Source organism: Crocodylus siamensis, chromosome 4, assembly GCF_052110815.1.
Source record: "Crocodylus siamensis isolate JL-2025a chromosome 4, ASM5211081v1, whole genome shotgun sequence".
Lineage (NCBI taxonomy): Eukaryota > Metazoa > Chordata > Crocodylia > Crocodylidae > Crocodylus > Crocodylus siamensis.
The window spans coordinates 222,367,501-222,387,139 of NC_143398.1; the positions used below are offsets into that span (position 1 = coordinate 222,367,501).

Genomic DNA, 19,639 nt, shown 5'->3' on the forward strand with positions numbered 1-19,639 from the left:
TCTTCCTGGGGAAAAATTCCTTCTAATTTTGGCAGTCTTTGCAAACCTCAATATATGAACTAATCATACTGGCATTTTAGAGAACCCAGTACTTTAACGAGCACCACTGCACCTTGCCTAATCTGCCACTTCAGCTCTTTCCAATGTCCAATAATTGATACTTGTGGGGAGAAGGTGTGAGCTGGGGGTGGGAAGCAACCATCAAAGAAGCCAAGTTATGCATTCAAAGGAGAAATAGTTGTCTTCCTATCCCCTGCAATTGAAAAGCCGAAGTCTGAAGTATGGGGTGAATTGATATATGTATCACTGTTTAAGAAACCAATTTCCAGTGGCAGGGCAGAGATAGGACACCATTTCTCAACTGTGAGGAAGAGGTCTATAAGAAAATGCCAAGAGGAATACTAAGTGGAGCATTATAATTAATATTTCTTTCCTTGTGGTTCATTTTTACTCTTAGCAGAAAAGAATCACCTGATAAATATTGAATATTCAACATAGAGCTTTGCTTTCAGTTAATCATACATGGAAATAACTCAAAAGGAACAGAACATTTAACTGGCTATTTCTCACTTGGAAGTGATATCCATCTGACAAGCTGCAAAGCTACCTGCTGCAAAGCACATAGGCATCATGTACTTCTAGTGCTTTACCTTTCCTATCAATTGGTCCAGCTCCAGAAGATTTATTCTAAAATGCCAAATGGCTAAGCAGTTTTAAACAGCAAGTATGTTTTTTTTAAATACCTGGCACCTTCATTGCTTTCCCTCTTTTTTTCCTCTGGTTAAGCCCAAGACAAACAAAAATCCTGAGTAAGAAATGTGACTTTTTTTCTAGATACAGACTGCATTATATCAAAATCTGATACCTTATGATCTGGCAAAGCTAGAAAAATAGGGACTGGGACCAGATTATTTGTCAAGGCCACTCTGTATCCCTGTGGGCACATCTACACATACATTAACATGCTTTAGTTAATGCACCTTAAATCTAGTACCTCCAGGTCCTATACACAAGTGTAGAGGCTTTTCCAACACACTTGAATTCCAGCACTTCAAAGCAGACTTGATTAATTGAGTCAGTTGGAGTGTGGCAATTACCATGTTCCTGCAGCTTCCTGCATCTCACGTATCAGCAACCCTGTGTTTAAAAATGGCTCCACAAACAAGCTTTAGTTCACACGCCCCCACTGCCATTTTTAAGTGTGGAGTCACTGATACACAACATGTAGCGGCACTTTAATTAGAGTGCTCCCCCCACTCCCCACCCTTGGAGCATGTGTAAAAATGGCCTCCATTGTGAGGTACTAGGAAAATGTGCATTAGCTTGTCTTAATGTGCATTAACTAAAGAATACACTTTTAAAGTGATGCTTAATGCAATTAGCCTATTTTAATATGCATTAAGAAAAAGCATGTTTTTTGAAGTGACACTTTAAAGCACATTAAAATAGGCTGATGCACATTAAAGTGCATGTGTAGATGCGCCCTGTAAGTAGCATTCTTAAAATGATTGGAAGAGCTGTTTCTCCCTACTGAGTGGAACTCTGCTAAAGAGTTGGAAGGCAAGGCTCTTGGCCTAGTTGCAAAGCTAAGTCTGTTTGCGTAGCCTCAGATGGACTTGACTGGATTTTCAGAATATGAGATGTCTCTTAGAAAAGTTACGTCATTTTTGAGATGTTAACTTATATTATTATTTTATTTTTGCTTGAGCCCCTAGGTGGTTGAAATCATGTTATTGTGGCTTAACCAGTGCATTGATAGTTTCATAGTTTGTAGGGTCGGAAGGGACCTGAGCAGATCATCTAGTCCGATCCCCTGCCATGGCAGGAAGAAATACTGGGGTCAAATGACCCCAGCAAGATGTTCATCTAACCTCCTCTTAAACACCCCCAGGGTAGGAGCCTGCACCGCTTCTCTTGGAAGCTGGTTCCAGACCCTAGCCGCCCTGACTGTGAAGTAGCGCCTCCCGATATCTAACCTAAACCTACCCTCGGCCAGCTTGTGACAGTTATTCCTGGTCACTCCTGGCAGTGCTCGGGGAAACAGTGACTTCCCCAATGCCTGCTGATCCCCCCTGACTAGTTTATAACAGGCCACAAGATCCCCCCTCAGCCTTCTCTTTTGGAGGCTGAACAGGTTCAGGTCCCGCAGCCTGTCCTCATAGGGCCTGCCCTGTTGTCCCCTGGTCATACGAGTGGCCCTCCTCTGGACCCTCTCCATGCTGTCCACATCCCTTCTGAAGTGCGGCGCCCAGAATTGGACGCAGTACTCCAGCTGCAGCCTGACCAGTGCCGCATAGAGGGGGAGGATCACCTCCTTGGACCTGCTCGAGATGCATCTGTGGATGCATGCCAAGGTGCGGTTGGCCTTCCTTACTGCCTCTCCACACTGCCGGCCCATGTTCATCTTGGAGTCAATGATGACCCCCAGATTCCTTTCCGCCTCCGTGCTGATAAGAGGGGAGTTCCCCAACCTGTAGGTATGGTGCCAGTTGTTCCTCCCGAGGTGCATCACCTTGCACTTGTCTGTGTTGAAACCCATCCTATTCTCGTCCGCCCACCCTTGTAACCTGTCTAGGTCTGATTGTAGCCTGTTGCAGTCTTCCAATGTGCCCACGTCCCCCCACATCTTAGTGTCATCAGCAAATTTGAACAGGGTGCTTTTTACCCCCTCGTCCAAATTACTGATGAAGATGTTGAACAGTGCGGGCCCGAGGACCGAGCCCTGCGGAACCCCACTGCCCACATCCTTCCAGGTTGAGAAGGACCCATCTACTACCACCCTCTGGGTGCGGCCCTCCAGCCAGTTGGCGACCCATTTGACTGTGTGGGTGTCTACACCACAGCCCCCCAGTTTCTTAATGAGAACAGGGTGAGAGACAGGATACACGGGATAGTCCTAATAATATTAACAAAAACCCCTAAATGTTCTCAAAAAGGCATTTTATGTGTGTATTTGTAATATATTTGGAGACACGTATATACGACATAGTTTGGATTGAATGGAAAGTGGTAACTTGTATGGAGCTATGTAAGATAATGCTTTGGTATAGGTGAAGCAACTGCACCTTGCACTTGAGAGGTTTTATGTGGAAGACTTATTTTATAAAAATTATAATAACCTTCAAATGTAAGAACTCCAACTGCTGTATACATGCTACACATATTTCTCAGCAACATTTGCTGCTTCTTGACTAATGGATAATAGTTTTGTGATTTACTTGGTGATGAGCTTCTGCATGGTTTTCCAAAGTTTTCAGATTCTGAAGGCAAGGGTTGTTGAAAATAATCTTAAGACATAGCAGGTGTGTCTACACATGCATTTGATCTGGGACCAGTTTACTCATGAATAAACTACTCATGTATAAACACTCCTGGGTTGGCATACACTCAAGCAGGGAAGTGGGAGCAGATTTGCTGCTAATGATAGTAAACTGCTCTTGCTTCCTGAGGCCCTGCAATGGGTCCCTGCTGCCACCAGGGAGAGCTCGAGGCTGCCCCCAGATGCTAGTCTAGGGGCTGGCAGAGAGCACTGGGCCAGGAGTCAGCTCTCTCCTGGCTGGGGCTAGGACGTTACCCCCTGCCCCGGGGGGCTGCTTGCTGCTGGTGTGGGGACTATGTCCCCCTGCCCTGGCAGCAGGGAGCTTCTGGCTCTGGCTCCCTGATCAGGGGCAGGGAAAGTGGAAACAGATGCAGGTTCCAGGCCCCTGCCCCGATCTGCCGGTGGGGCATCTAGCAGCTAGCTCACTGCTAGCTGTCGCACTAGCAGATGGGGAAGGGGGATGGGACCTACCCCACTCCTCCAGCTTTTTCCAACCCCTGTGTCTTGATTACCTGATTGGGGCATGATGCTGGGACTTGCCCCTGATCAGGACTATTCCTAGTCCCTGCCAAGGACATGGGGTGGAGGCTGGGGATCCTGCTCCCCACTCAGCTCCATGAGCATGGAGCTGTGTGGGGAACAAGCTGGGGACTGTGGAGCTGGCACTGGGAGATAAGGGTCTCCCAGTGCCAGCCCCATGGCCAACTGGTGTTGGGAGCTAAGGATCACCCAGCCCTCAATCCCTGATTGTGATCTTGGGGCAAAGGGCTGGGAGCTCCCTACTTCTCAACATAGTCCCCACCTGGGCTCCAGTGGTGGAGCCTGCCTTGGTAGCAGGCAGCTTCTAGAGGCAAGAAGCAGTCTCTCGTCCTCTGGTGAATGGCATCTACACAAATGCTACTACACCAAAAGTAAAATTGCTACTTGCATTTGCAGGTAGCAAATTTACTCCCAAGTACCAAAGTTTACTGCATAGAAAGTATGTGCATGTGTAGACACACATGCTTACTGCATGGTAAATTATGCTACTGCACAGTTAAGTATTTCATGTAGATGTGACCTGAGATGTTAATGTCTGTTCCATTGACATTAGTGGAATTGGGGTGTTCCACATCTAACAACATTGTTCTCTTGGTTGTATGCTATGGAAGAGGTTCAGCTTGAAACATTTAAGTGATGCAACACTTAAACTTTCTTCATAACCCAGATGTTTATGTGTTTGACTTATGACACTTATTGAAATGTTTATTTACCCTAGGCATAAGTCAGTCCTTAGCTTTATATCTTTTATGTAGTCCACATAATTATTTTGCCTGTTGCATGAAGGTTGGTGTCGAGAGAAATTTTCCTGGCTGAGCCCCTTCCAATTGAGAATTTAGTGGACACTGTTGAATTGAGCAAGATAGTGTCATTATGTGTCACTTTATCTTTTTATGCAGTATATCTCACATGCCATTAAAATGAATTTCAACAACTGTCATTTGTTTTATGTGAGCAGACAAAGCAATCTCTGAGGAAAGAAAACCAGGCAAGTTAATGAAATGCAAACTTTCTTCACTTAGGCAATGTACAGGCGTTAAGTTTTTAACTGGTGATATGACACTCATAAGGAGTCTTTTCTCACCACTCCATTTCTCCCTGAAAGTGGGAGGAGTGGAACAGCTACTGCTCCCTATGCTTGCTTCAAATTGGGAGCCCCAGTCTTAGGAAGGTGAAAGGAACAAGGGAGAATAGGTGGTTGTTGGCTACATGCCTGTATTGCTCTCTCCCCCAAATAGACATTAATTTCTACAAATGAATGCCCTACAGATGAACATCTGTTCATGGCCTTAGTCTGAACTCTATGAAAGGTTCAGCAATAGGAAACCAAAATATATTAAATCTTTCACTAGATCTTGACTAGCCTTAAAATAGGCTAAATCCCAGAATACACAGATTTCTGTGGAGTAAAGTTAGGAGACAATTACTGTAATTATGCAAATTAAAACAAATCAAAAGCTTTAACACACAATGTGTCCTAAGTAATGTTTTACAAATATTTTAAAATAACAGAGAATGGTCATTTGTACTTAAGGATAGGATCTGAAACTAATGATCCAGGTGAAACAGCTGTAGTAATAGATATTAAAGCTTTAATACATTCTATTCAGTAGTTTTATTTTTGTATTGTTTAGATTTCAGTATGCTCCTAGAGTGTTACTATATTGAAATTCAAGTTATCCACCAGATTTTAATTAGGCAGCATTACAGTAAATAAGGCATGAATTCATTGCGTATTAACCAAACCAGAAATGATAGTTAAAAACAAAACCCAAGGTGTTCCACCTTCAGTGTTCCCAGATGTGCTTTGTTACATAATAGTCTATGACCCAAAAGGTTTCGCTATTAATACATGTTTAAATGCATTGTTATCAGATCCGCTGTTTAAAATCTTCAAAACTAGCTGCCAATAAATAAGACTCATTTGGAAACAAGGCTTAGATTCCAAGCCATAGCATCCTGAAATGATTTGCCAAAGCAATCAGTATTTTTATAGTCAGTAATTTCTCAAGGTTCTCTATCATTTGGATTTTAGGCTTTTGCCCAATTTTGCAGCAATCGCATGTCATTTCTATTTTTGTAAACAAGGAGCAATATCAGTAGAATTACACCACTGTAGAAATGGTTCAGGAGAAAGACAGGACATGCATCTTCACTTTTGAATATGAAAGACAATTGCTAAAACTCTTTAATAACAAATTTTGAGATCTGTTATCTCCTATTAATCATTTTGGAAGAGAAAAGCCTGTTGCATAAATACTAAATTATAAAAGAACTGGGGGGTTGGTTATTTTCATTTTAATATTCCTCAAGGCCTTATTGTACAAACACATAGCACAAGACAGTTCCTTTCTGAAAGATCGTATAACCTGGGAGGGGAGAGGTGAGGAGAAAAAGTATATTAAGGCACTGAGAATCAGGCAAATTGTCTTTTTCAAGATCTAAATTAATTTACAGCTAGAAAAAAATAGTTACATCTAAAAATAACACCTTAAATTTACTCCGTTTCCTACCCCTTGGGACCTGCATATAGAAGTTAATTTCCTGTATTGGAATACTCATCCCATCCCTCCCCTAAAATGGGGTCTAATTAGCAAGATCGGCCCCAAGGAAATAGGCATACTTGGCCTGCATGAGGGTGAAGACAACCAGTCCTATCTCTTGCTACATTACAGGAAGTCAGGATTGAACCTGCAAAGGATTGAGCTGGGCACGAAAACTGACACAGAGCTATCAGAAAATGTAGTTCCAGTGATGATGAAATACTTTGGAAAATTATGTTAATTTTGCCAAAAGTTAATTTTGGAAATAAAAATAAGGAAACGTTCTGCAAATTTTAAGATGTCACATATCAATATATTTGCTCCAGAGCAACTGGGATTCCAGTGGTCAGACCATCTATATGACCTCAGACTTTCCAGGGGCTTCCAGCAGACACCCGGTGATGCTGGAACATCCCACACTGGAAATTTCCAGTGTCATCTACCTGCAACACCAAGGTAGCTGGCTACACCATACCTGCTCCTGAAGTTTTCAGGGGCATCTGCCTGTTTGCCTTGGCTTAGATGTTCAGTACTTCCTTCTCTCTTGGACCTAGTATCCCAGGATCCTCTAGCTGTGGGACAAAGGACTCTTGTAGTGCCCCAGGTGTACATGGCCCATATACTTCCCAGCAGTGACTGAGGTCACAGGGTTGCCTCTGTGCAGGCCAAGTCCTGATGTTTTTGCCTGCACTGCCTGCTTGGAAGGTGGGAAGTGGTGGTCTATGCTGGAAGGGTTACTGGCTCTGGCCTCTGAGATGCAGTATGCAGGTGCAAGGGTCATAGTCTGAGGGCTGTGCCTGAGCATGGGGGCATTGGGGTCCCTGGCTGAGTAGGTGGATGCCAGAATTGTGGGTCCATTGGGCTGTGCCCAATTGCTGGGGTTCTCTTGGACTCATGTTGGGATCTGCATATACATTGTACGGTGGTGCTTTGTGATGGGGTTTTGGAGGTGCAGGGGCATAGCTCAGGGTCTTAGGTGTCTAGGTCTTGGGGGTTGTGCAGGGGACATAAATGCCTCTCTTTCCCCTGCTTCCTGCCTGTGGCTGATATCTGGTTGGAGGCAGTAGGCAGGGCTGGGGAGGGAGCTTTTGCTTGCTGGGTGCTGGGAGAGTCTGGGGGTGGGGCCTGCTAGGCACTTGGTTGGAACAGCTGAGTGCAGATTAAGTTTTAGTGCACCTTCCTGTGAGGGAGGGCTAGCACGGGTTGCAAGGGAGGCTGGGATACCAGAGGACAATGATCAAACTTGAATCAATCAGGAAACAATACAAAAGTTTGATGCACTGATTTAACATAGTTTAATTTGAATTGAGTGTACTCACAACAGGTCTATCTTAGACTGCTTGCACCATTTTTAGATCTGTATAATGTCTGTACATGCCCTTAGGCTGCAACTGGTATATGTAACAGAGTACAAGGTGTGCTCTGTTACTTACAGGGGTGCGAGCAGCAACAAGGCAGCCTGCAGCTGGTGGCAATCCCAGTTAGGCACAACTGCCTGCCTGGGAACAGGGCCCAGCTGTTCCCTATAAGAATAGGGGCTCTGGGCAGCAAGGCCAGCAGTCTGCTGCTAGCAGCTGGGAGAAAACCACATGGCTGGAACTGCTGCTCATGAAAGGTTGGAAATAAGGGCAGGAGCTATGGGGATGGCTGGAGGCTCCTGGTCCTGGGGCATGACCTAAAACTACACCCTGCTGGGGCTGGTTCATGTGGTGGGACTGCCAGTGGCAGGGCAATTTCCAGGAAATGCCACACCTGAAGAACTAAGCAAAGGCCTAGGCTCACTGAGCTCTGAGATGGGGTCCTGGCCAAGTGAAGGGGCCAGAGACAGCACACAGACTTACTAGAAGCTCTGAGGCTGCCTTAAGAAGCTGAGTGGGTGGCTTCAGAGCATGAAGCTCCTGGGGTGAAGGGATAAAGGGATTGTAGCCCGGTGTGGGGCAGAGGTTGAGGCCCAGTGTGGGGCAGAGGATGGGGCTTGGAGCCCTGAGTTGAGAGGGGGCTGTGAGCCTTGAGTGATGGACAGAAGGAGAGCCCAGTGTGAGCACAAGAGGAATATGGATACCATCTGCGAGGCATGGGACACAAGAAGTAAGTCAGAGCTGTGTACATAGACCCTTGGCATCAGGGCAGGTAAATGCATAGCCTCCCACCTTGTTAACATCATTCAGTTATATCATCAAAGGTGTGGTGGGTGAAGTAGGTGGGTGGTTAGCCTACAGGGAAGTGGGCGGGCCAACGATTGGATTGGCCCGGGATGCCTACTTGTTACAGTATGCAATTGATAGGTTAAAGGTAGCTTGTACTGCCTATACAAGCTGCAGTAATTCCTTCCAGTTCCACAACAGGCACCTTCTGTTGTGGCACAAGACATCAAAATAAGTTTTAATTAATTAATTTATGCTAGAGATAGCCAGTTTTAAAAAAAACAATATGGTTTGCATGACTTCTGCAGAGTACAGAGCCATATATACAAAAATGTATGCATGTGTCCCTGATTTTCAAATTTAAACCTTAAAGCCTAGAATATTCAAAAGCTTAAATCCACCTAATTATGAATCCTGGGAATTATTTTTAGTTATTTTTTATCATAAACAGTTGCCTGCAGATTTTGGTACTGAGTCTCCCATTCCCCTGCCTCCATATTAATTAATGGAGTTAATTTTTTTCCAACTGCTTACAAGGCTTTTCTTTAAGATGTTGATTTTTTTTCTTATACCTTGATTCTCTTTCTTCTTCATGCCGCAAACAGATTACTGCCAACTTCAGAGACAAATTGCTGTCAAGACTGTGGGAAGTAAGGAACTAATGCTTTATGACACAAGAAGTAAGCCAAAGAAATACTTTTCTATACACTCTTTGGGCAAAATTCTTATGTTACTAGTCCCAGAAGATAGTTGAAATCATGTGTCCTATAAATGGCAATAGCTAGAATTGCAGAAGGGAAGGTAGATTTGTACTTTTATAGGTTAACTAAATCAGGGATGCAAAAGCTTTCATAAACAGCAGCTTGCTTCATCAGATGATAAGTAGAGACTGCAGAAAGCAAAGCCTGCTGTCCCTTCTTAATGTCTGATGAGGTAAGCTTCTGCTTATATATCTGTGATTTAGTTTGCTAGGTCTAAATTTACTTTGCCGCCTTCTTGATTTCAGACTAGCACAGCTAACTACCTCTCAATGGCTAGAATACCAAAGTAAGAAAATTAAATTACTGTATGAGCTTCTGTAGGGTTAATTCTTTATTGAAAGATAAATGAATGGAAATCTCTGGATATTTCCTAGTCTCCCGGTTTTTTTACATTGCGCACACATTACCAACTCTGTGAAGGATAGGCAAACCATAGTCATTTTGTACATAGACATAGCACAAGTGTTCAGAAATCTACCAAAGCTGCTCTGCTCCAGTTTACAGCAGGGTGACACTTCTCCTCCAAACACTGTCTCCAGCTGCTGCTGTGTGTCTCAGCTATGTTTCACATACCATCCCATTGCAAACATATCTTCATGGAGGGTGACTCAAAAGACCTCTATACACAACTCTAGCCTGGTGTCAAACCATCTGGTGTTTCCTGGTTTATTTAATAGGGGGAGCCATCTTAATTTATATTTGAAAAGAGGTTTCAGCTTTTGAGAACAGTTGAGACAGGCACCTGCATTTTGGCCTCAGCTTCTTTAACACCTGAGTAATTAAAACTCAACCCATTTTGTCCATAGGGGATGCCTCTATGCGTGCTGCTGGTATTACTGAGCAGTCATTTAGTACTTGCTGTAAATTGGAGCAGAGTAGCTTTTGTACATTTTTGAAAGGTCATGCTATGTCTATGTACAAATGACAATGGTTTGGCAAATACAAAATGACTGCACAGTGACTGCCGATAATGCCCAGCCCCAGTGCCGCACATATCATTTCTGACCCTACTGCGCGGCAGTGATGAGCTACTGCATAGTAACTTGTTGCTACTGCACAGTAGTGCTGGTGTCATAGTTCATGCGTGCCAATGCTATGTTGCCATAGTGATGAGCTGTCACTAGCCCATTGCTACGATGATGTAGTATCTCGTGTAGATATGCCCAGGGGGTAGCTCTTGCGATGCTCCTAATTTTCAACCCTTCAACCTTTCAGCAACCTGTTTCCTCACAGTAATTTTGCTGTCATATTTGCTGTCAGATCTTTGCTCTTTTTGTGCTCATATAGTGAACTTCTGAGGGCTCAGTGTTACCAGAACACTGATTTAGCTGCCTCAATATTGGTTTAGGCTCTGATATTTGCAAATATTGATCTCCATGTGCACTATGCTAGTGGGCAAAAGCCATAAAGATGTCTGGCAGGTGAGCTCTGTATTCTATAGGATCCACAGAAGAAGTCTTGGGGAGGTTTTATTATAGCTCCAGTAGGGGGTGTGACATGAGTGCATCAGAAGTGAGATTCTTCTGCATGTAAAGTGAAATTTATCCCAGTGCATTATAACATGAAATGCCCTCAAAATCCACAGTGCAGATCCACCTAAGTCCTTGTGTAGCAGACGAGTAGTGGTCAACTGCTGCTCCCAAATGCTTTAAGCAAGGGTGCAAGCAAGCTGCGTACAGACCATGCATGCCAATGATGAGTCTCCTATTCAACTATGACTTTTTCTTAAATAGCATAAAAACTCTCACTCAAAGTTTGCATTATTTCCTGGGATTTGCCCTCCTCTCAGAGGGTACCTGTATGCATGTGGGATGGCTGCTCTGACATGCTCTAACTAGAATGCATTGGGGCAGACTCAGTTAATTGTTCTAATTAGAATGCTCCAGCAGCCTTGCCATCGTGTGTTCAGCATCCCCACATTTCAGAATGATGGCAGGGGATGAGCTATAGTTAAACCAACCCCACCACCATTTTGAAGTGTGGTGTGCTGAGTGCATGAGATGCTGTGGGCATTTTAATTAGGGTAGCTTCAAAAAGCTACTGTAATTAAAAGGTCACCTCCCTCCCCCCAAGCCCAGAGCATGTCTATAGATGCCCCAAAATTATCTGTTTTAAAATTGATTTGGTTTCTCTCTCTAGCGCAAAAGGTCACAGCCTGCATTTGCTTGTGCTCATGGGTTTTAAAGTAAGTTTAAAGGAGCGTGAAGGAGTTGCCTATTGCAGCTGTTGTGCTGATATGATATAAAATTGGGAATCTGCCATCTGAAAAGTTCCATGTATCTCATATAGTGTTAAAGAAATGCAAGGGTGTATATTAGGGCTGTATGAAGCTTCAGTCGCTGATTTGATTTGGTGGAGTTTCGGCCTGATTCGGTGGCCAAATCTCCGAATCTGAATTGAATCAGGAGACCCTTTAATCTCTCTGAATCAAATCGGAACCCTCCAAATCAATTCAGAGAGATTCAGTGATTCAGACATAGACAACTTTAAATGTTTTTTCTACATACCTCAAGGTAGCAGGTGGCTTGTGAACACTGAGATGGTGGGGCAGATGGAGCATCCCATGGGAGTGTGGAAGGGTCTCCAGCATGCTTGGCGGTGGACCCAGAAATGGAACAGAAGCATCTCCAGTCCATTTCTGGGTCTGTCTGGGGTCGTGCGGGGGACACCCCTCACCTCCTGGGTCAGTGAATGGTGCCTCCTGGGTCTGGGGGGGAACCTGGGGTCCCCCCATGGCTGTTTATCTAGCCGGAGGGCCCGGGAGGAATCCCCTGCACGCTCAGTGGCAGACCTGGAAGTGGACCAGAAGTACTTCCGGTCCACTTCTGGGTCTGCCTCCGAGCATGCGCCCTCCCTGCCCCGCGCTCCTGTGGGATGCTCTATCCGCCCCACCATCTCACATTTAAAGCTGTGTCTATGGCTGGATTGCTGATTCTCCAAATCAGCATTGAATCCTCAGATTCAGATTCCCCTAAAGTGAATTGGGACAGTGATCCAAATCAATGAATTGAAACACTGTCCCCTGAAGCAGACCGAATCCAAATCCAAATCAAATATGGCTTGCTTTGCACACCCCTAGTGTACATGAATTCAATAAAATACTGGAGATTTCAAGCAAAGGCCTGTAACTTGCCCAAACAAGGAAATTATACATGCCATTATCCTACTTTCTCAAAACAGACACCATTACAATTTAAAAAAAGGAATAACACTAACAGCAGTTTTGAACTGGCCTTGGGCAGCTTCATTTTATTCACTGACACTGGGATCTAGTTACACTCAAATCAGCAACCATAATTCAGTTTCATAAAGCAAGCAGCATACAGTATATCATCTTGTTGCTTTGTCATATGGATATTTTGGGGGATATGCTGAGAACTTGCTTACACCTACCTGCTATAATTTAATCTCCTTACTTTTATGTAAATTACCTTGGCAAACCATAACAAGGTTTTGTTTGTTGGTTTTTCTGTTGGTTTTCCTGTAAATATAATTGATTAAGAAATATTATCAACTGAATGGACTTTTAAGGGATGATTCGAGCTGCATAATTGGGTAATAACAGGGTATTAGTGCTCTAGAAATATATGATGTACGGTCATTTTAACTGTATCATTCACATAAAAATCAATATGTTTATATTTTAATTTTTATTTCACAATAGCACTAATAAGCGCCACATTTTCTAAATATCCAGCTGGAGTTAATGATCTTATGTATATCTGAGACACTTCCTACCTAATTATTAATTTCTAGGAAATACTTTGTGCTGTTGTTGAAATATAGATTATAGATATGGCCTTGTCCATAAAGAATATGTTGTAGAAGAAATAAGAATATACTTATCCACTACTTAGTCTAGATAACGAATTCAGGACTCAGTTCAGTGAAGTACTTAAACTGTAAAGCACAGGAGATTAAGGCCAAAAAAAAAGTCTCCACTAATAGGCACACCAGTAATTGTGATTTGGCTACACTGAAACTTAATATTTGTAGTGCACCTGGCTACTGTATACTATGGAGCCATGACAGAGCAAAATATCAGACTCAACATCTGTCTGATGCACTGTGAAGAAATTATATGGTCTCCAAACCTCGAGGAACAGAGCAGGATAGGTATGTCTAAGACTGTAGAGGGAAGTACTGTAGGGATCTTCCTCTTTGATTAAGAAAAACTTTTTGTAAGAAAAATATTAAATATTATGTAATTACATACAAAAATAAATACAAAAGATTTAACATTGAAATTAATGTGTTGCTACTATAGTTGTAGCTTGTCCCCTCACATATTACATACCCATCTGTTGTCCCCAATTTAACGGGGATTATTTTTAAACACACCCTTGAAAGTTATATGCCTATATCTCATTGGATTTTAATAGAAACTGAACATCTTAGGGGAAAAAAAATCTTCCTTTATTGCCTGTGGTCCTGTGGAAACCAATATAATTTAATATAATCTAGTTGTATATGAAACAAAAATAAGAGGATTAAACAGCTGATTTTACTTCTAAATTGATTTTAGATTTTTTCCCCCTTTAATATAAAAGTATTTTTCCAAGTCACTCTGGTATGAATTCAGTAAAGGGTATTGAAGGTGGTGCAGTAACACTGGTATTAGTGTTTTATGGGGCATATTGCCTTCTGCTGTTCTCTCACATGCAGGGTAGTGCAATTTTATTTTCCTTTGTGTAGCCTGTCAGTTCTTCAGGGGATGGGGGGAGAACCATGACCCTCCAAAAATGGCCTTTTCTCTTCTTTCCTATCCCATTTCCCTAACCTGAGGATGGAGATTCTTCACTATTGCCAACTCCAACCCCAAAAGGAAAAGTCAGATTTCCAATAGCATAAGAGCAAGCCAATCTTCTGGTGTTTAAAGCTAAAGGTCTTTGGGGTCTTTTTATACCTTCCAGTTTTTGAAGCAATCCCAGTACAGATAAAGCCCCAGTGACAATAACAGTTGGAAGTAATTAAGCTCCCTAATGTATCTATCATGGAGGAGAAAAACACATTTCCCAATAGGACCTCCATGCATTGGTGCTGAGTTATTATGTAATTCTGCCATCAGGATGGCTCCGCTGCCTACCATGTTGTCACTGTTTTACTTTCTTTCTACTGCATGAAAGAGCTTAGGCATGTAAGGGCAGCAGTTAACATCATTTACAATCTACTATGGAGCAGGTAGGAACACACCATTCTGGCAGAATGAAAGTTGAACTTAGATCCAGTTATTTTTCAGTACGCTGATTAAACTCAGATCTTTAACTCCAAATGCAGTGTCAGCATAAATTATCAGTACCCAGCACACATTGAGCAATTTCACAGCTATGTTAGGCTGCAGAATTTAGCTTTATGTCAATAAAATCCATCTACTGAAGTCAAAGGTAAAAAGAAAATAACATTTTTAAAATGTGTGGTGTTCAGCAGGGAAAAATAATTTTCACTTCTTTTTTCAGGAAATTGTGGCACAAATATGATTAACCTTTTCAATGCTTTGCCAGCAGATTCTCATAGACTAAGCTGTTGTAATATAGCTGCAACCTTTGGAAAAGATCCTGTTGTTCAACAAAGGTAAAACTAAGCACACTTATAGTGGCAAGAGCTCTTCATCCCCTGATGTGTTTAATTCAAATTTATGTATAGTCTTATTTGAATATGCATAAGCTTGATTCACTTTCTAGAAGTGCTTAAGGATTGAGGGAAAATCATGATTATTTAAGCACAGTATTTTCACCTGATTTTGGACAGGGATAATTTAAAATCAATTCATTCATTTTCAGGAAATCTTTTATTGAAAAATTATTTTTTTAGAATTATTTTGATAATTGTTCCTTTGTTTTGCCTCTTTTCTCCATCTTTCTTTTCCCCCTTTGCCACTTATAAGTTTGGAATAGTAGGAACAAAAGGAAGAAAAAGTGGAGGAAGAGGTGGGAAAGAAAAATCTACAAAAAGGAAACAGTTATTTAAAAATATATAGTATTGATAAAATACTGTATTTACTCAAATCCAAAATGACCCTGAATTTAAGGTGACCCCCCATACTACACAGAAAATTTATAAACTTGTTATACTTTTTTTTATGTATGGAATCTAATTATCGGAGGATCATCTTACATTTGTCCCTACTACTGCTGCTGCAGAGAAGCTAGTGGTAGGGAGCAGGTGGTGGGGGTGAGGTGGTAGGGGAGGCAGTAAAGGGGCAGGTGGTGAGGTGCAGATGGGGGAAGCATGTGGGAGGCAGTGGGGAAGGCAGGAAGGGAACAGTTCATGGCGGGGGAGTGGTAGGGGATAGGCAGTGTATATGTAGTAAGAGTCAGGAGTGGGGGAGGAGGAGGTGGAGAGGCAGCTTCACCTCTGCCATCTGCCCCACTTTGTGCATGTCTGTACTGCAGGCTTGGACCCCCACTCCCCTCCTCCATATGCTCCCCTTACCTCCATCTCCAGTTAGGGTGTCCAGACTGTGTAATAAACTCCCCCTAGAGGTGGCATGGGTGACTGGTGCCTCCTGTGTTGTGGGGGGCACTTGCCTCCACAGCAGCCAGTCAGTGACTGGGGGGATCCCCCACACCTAATTGTACCAACTCGGGGCTGATTGTGCAGACCAGGGGCCAATCATACTGACCCAGAAGTGCCAGTGGCACTTCTCCTTGTGCCCCAGTCCCCGGCTGGCACTCTCTCAAGGGGGGCACCAGTGCTCTCACCTACCCTCCCTGCCCATTGCCTACATGGAGAATGCTGGCTGTCAGGGTGTGCACCAGTGCTCTCGGGGTGCACGTACACCTCCGTGCACCCCTTACACATCACCACTCAGTGGTGGTGCAATCACCTACCCTGGAAATCAAGAGGGAACTAGACAGTCACCTTAGTGGTGTTGCCTGACCCCAGTTGTCTTTCCTGACAAGTACAGGGGGGCTGGACCTGATAATCTTGCAAGGTCCCTTCCAGCACCTTACAATATATGAATCTCCCACTGCACTGTTTGTGCTCCCAAGCAGCATTGAGTCTCCCTTCCCCTCTTTTCCCAATCTCCTCCCACTGCTTCTGCCTTATCCAGTGCTCTCCCTCCCCAGCTTACCATTGTTCCAGTGCTGGTAGGTTCTGTCCTAGCTGCAGCCCAGGGCACCAAGCAGTGGTGTGTGGGGGGGAGGCAGCGGGTGCAGGGGTGCTTGGGGCTAGCAGCAACCGCTGCTGTGGCCCTGACCTGTGGTTCAGCTGGAGCCAGAGCCACAGCAGCTGCCTGCTTCCCTGCCACCTACTCAATTTCAAGATGTGTTTTTTTCCCCAGTGTAAAATGGAAGAAAAAACTTGCCATTGAAATTCGTAAATATGGTAATATTTTACCATACATACATATACACACACATGCGTACATATACATGTGTACATACATACGTGTGTGTATGTGTGTATATATATATATATATATATATATATATAATATAAAATTTGGTGGGTAAAAACTATATTTTCAATGCAGAATGATTATTTGAAAAGTATTAATCACTTCTATGTCTTTCACAATGTTCAGGAGAATAGTGGTAACAGTAATAAGCAAGTATATCTCCTGGTCATCTCCATCTTCATAGACTTCATAGACATTAGGGCAGGAAGGGACCTCAGAAGATCATTGAGTCCAGCCGCCCTGCCTGAAGGGCAGGAAGTCAGCTGGGGTCATAGGATCCCAGCAAAAAAAGCATCCAATTTGCTCTTGCTACATTTTTTCAATGTAGGTGCTTGAACCACCTCTGATGGCAGGCTGTTCAAGACCTTGGGGGCTCGGACAGTTAATAAATTCTTCCTTATGTCCAGCTTGAATCAGACTTGCAGTAGTTTATAACCGTTCGACCTCGTCATCCCTTGGGGCGCTCTGGTGAACAAACGTTCCCCCAGATACTGCTGGTCAACTTATAGGTGGCCATTAGATCACCCCTGAGCCTGCATTTTTCTAGGCTAAAGAACCCCATAGCTCTCAGCCTGTTATCAAAGGGTCTGTTTTCCTGACCTCTGATCATGTGTGGGTCTTTGCTGGACACTCTCAAGCTTCTCCACATCCTTTTTGAATTGTGGGACCCAAAACTGCACACAGTAGTCCAGCTGCGGTCCCGCCAAGGCGAAGTACAAAGGGGAGAATGACATCCCAGGATTTGCTTGAGAAACATCTATGGATGCAAGCCAGTGTTTTAGTTGCTTTACTAGCAACAGCATCACATTGAAGGCTCATGTTCATCTTGTGGTCAGTGATGACCCCCAAGTCTCTTTCTTCCATAGTGCTAGCCAGCATAGTTTATCTTATAGTTTACCACAGTATTTTGTATGTGTTCTATATACTATGTATCTATTTTGCTCAGATGGTAAGCGTTTGCCTTATGTAGTCATGAAAAAATTACCAGTATTCACCAAATAAATGTAGGAACTATAATAATGCCTGTCAAGACAGTAGCTGAAGGATGAACCCTGGCTAGAGTAGGTCAAGGAGAACATTCCCACTGTGTATTTTTACAGAAAAAGCTTCAGAGATGAGAGGGGGAGAAGGATAGGAACAGGGTATTTAGCTGTGTGACTAGTATGATTGGGAGTAGGGAAAGGGGGAGAGTAAGGAAAAAAATGCACAAACAATAACCCCCAAATATGTTTTTAAATACATTTCCCATTAAATAGATAAAGGCAAAAAGCTTAAATCAATTTGATATGTACTTCAAGGACATATATGGCGCCATGTGACACTACAGTTTGTAACGATTAAATAAATAAATCCTTGGTTTAGGTTAAAAACTATTGAAATTGAGCTACTGCTGGATTAAGGACAAGAAAAAGAATACCATATTTACTCAAATCAAAGATGAGCTTTTCTTCCTGCATTTTAATGTGTGTGTATGAATGACTGGTGCCTCCTGAGACTGGGGAGGACACCATTTGTAGGCAGCAGTGGGGACTGCCTGCAGATACTGGGTTAGTGTCGTCAGTGGTGTGGGGAATGGGGGTGGTGACTGGCAAGCAAGGACTGCTCACAGATGCTGGTGGCCACACTGACAGCAGCAAGCAACAAGTGGAGACCGCTCACAGACACCGGCAGTTGTGTCAGCAGTGGGGGGGGAGGTGGCGGGTGGCAAACGGTGAGCGGGGTCTGCCCGCAGATGCCGGTGGCTGTCGTCAGCAGATAATCCTGGGGGGTATGTGTTCCCCATGCCTCCCCACGTATCACCTATGTGTGCGTATATGGGGGAAGCCCCTCGTTTTAGCTTTGAGTATGAGAAGGTCCTGCTGCTCGGCCTCAGGGCTGGAGCCTTAGCTGCTGCCTGCCTCCCTGCCATCTCTTATGCTAGTAGGCTGGGACCAGAGCAAGCATGTGGTCTGTGCCTCAGGCTGGAGTGGGCTTGAATCCTTCCAGAGCAGGACGAGTAAGTGATGGGAGGGGGTGGGCAGGTGGGGTGGGGTAGATGCTGCAAGAGGAGGGAGATTGTGGGGAAGGGAAGGCAGGAGGGTCAAGACTGTTCAGGGGGGTAGGTGAAGCAGGCAGAGGCTGAGGGGACAGAGGTGCCAATGTGGCAGGCATGGGGGGTGCAATTGGTGGGGAGCAGGTAGCAGAGGGCAAGGTTTTAGGGGAAAAGCTGCTGACTCTCTCTATTTCCTGCATCCTCTACTACCTTCCTCCCAGTGCCTCCCCCTTGCCTGCCTCCATACTACCTTTCCCACCACCTGACCCCCTGCTTCCTGCCCCCTCCCCCCACTGCTTTCTCCACTGCAGCGGTGGGTGGATGAATTTAAGATGACCCTCCAATCATTAGATTCTAGATATAGAATTATTATGAGGGAGGGAGGTCATCTTAAATCCAGGGTTGTCTTTGATTTGGGTAAAGACAGTATTAGAAAAAGAATAAATGAGGGTGCAGACGTGGTCAATGTGTTAAGATCACTTTTTGATTAATCCTGAACATGAATGGTGTTGATGGAGGTAAAATTTTAGAAGTTAACACAGTGCTAATCACACAAAGAGAGAACATGGAGGCCCAATACAATAGAACTAGCGATTCAAGAGTTGAAGTAAAGCATAATGATGGATATATGCAGTTCAGTACAAAATGATTCAAACTGTTGCAGTAGGCAACTATGTTTCAGGGGCTTTATGGTGGCAACTATGAGGAAAGTTTAGCTGAGCAGGCATAATTAAAATTGGGATGCCAGGCCTAGTCTATATTAGAAAAATAGTATTTGAAAACAGGTGACATAAATAGTTTTGAATATATTTTGCTTGATTGGGAGAAATTGGGTGAAACTAATGCTGACACAATGTGGTCCTGTCTTTCCCTGGTGACTAGGCAATACATGAGTCAG

The 19,639-nt window shown here is 43.7% G+C and overlaps 1 protein-coding gene across 4 annotated transcripts in view; it reads left to right on the plus strand.

Moving 5' to 3' along the window:
• LOC149867608 (uncharacterized) overlaps positions 1 to 19,639 on the plus strand; it is an 87,843-nt gene that overhangs the window by 41,740 nt on the left and 26,464 nt on the right. The window contains exons 2-3 of one of the 4 annotated variants that reach the window (XM_090041260.1): positions 9,152 to 9,226; positions 14,809 to 14,878. The exons of the other annotated variants lie outside the window; for them this stretch is intronic. The gene's annotated coding sequence lies outside the window, so the exon portion shown is untranslated. The remainder of the gene's footprint in view (positions 1 to 9,151; positions 9,227 to 14,808; positions 14,879 to 19,639) is intronic. 4 annotated transcript variants of the gene reach the window in all.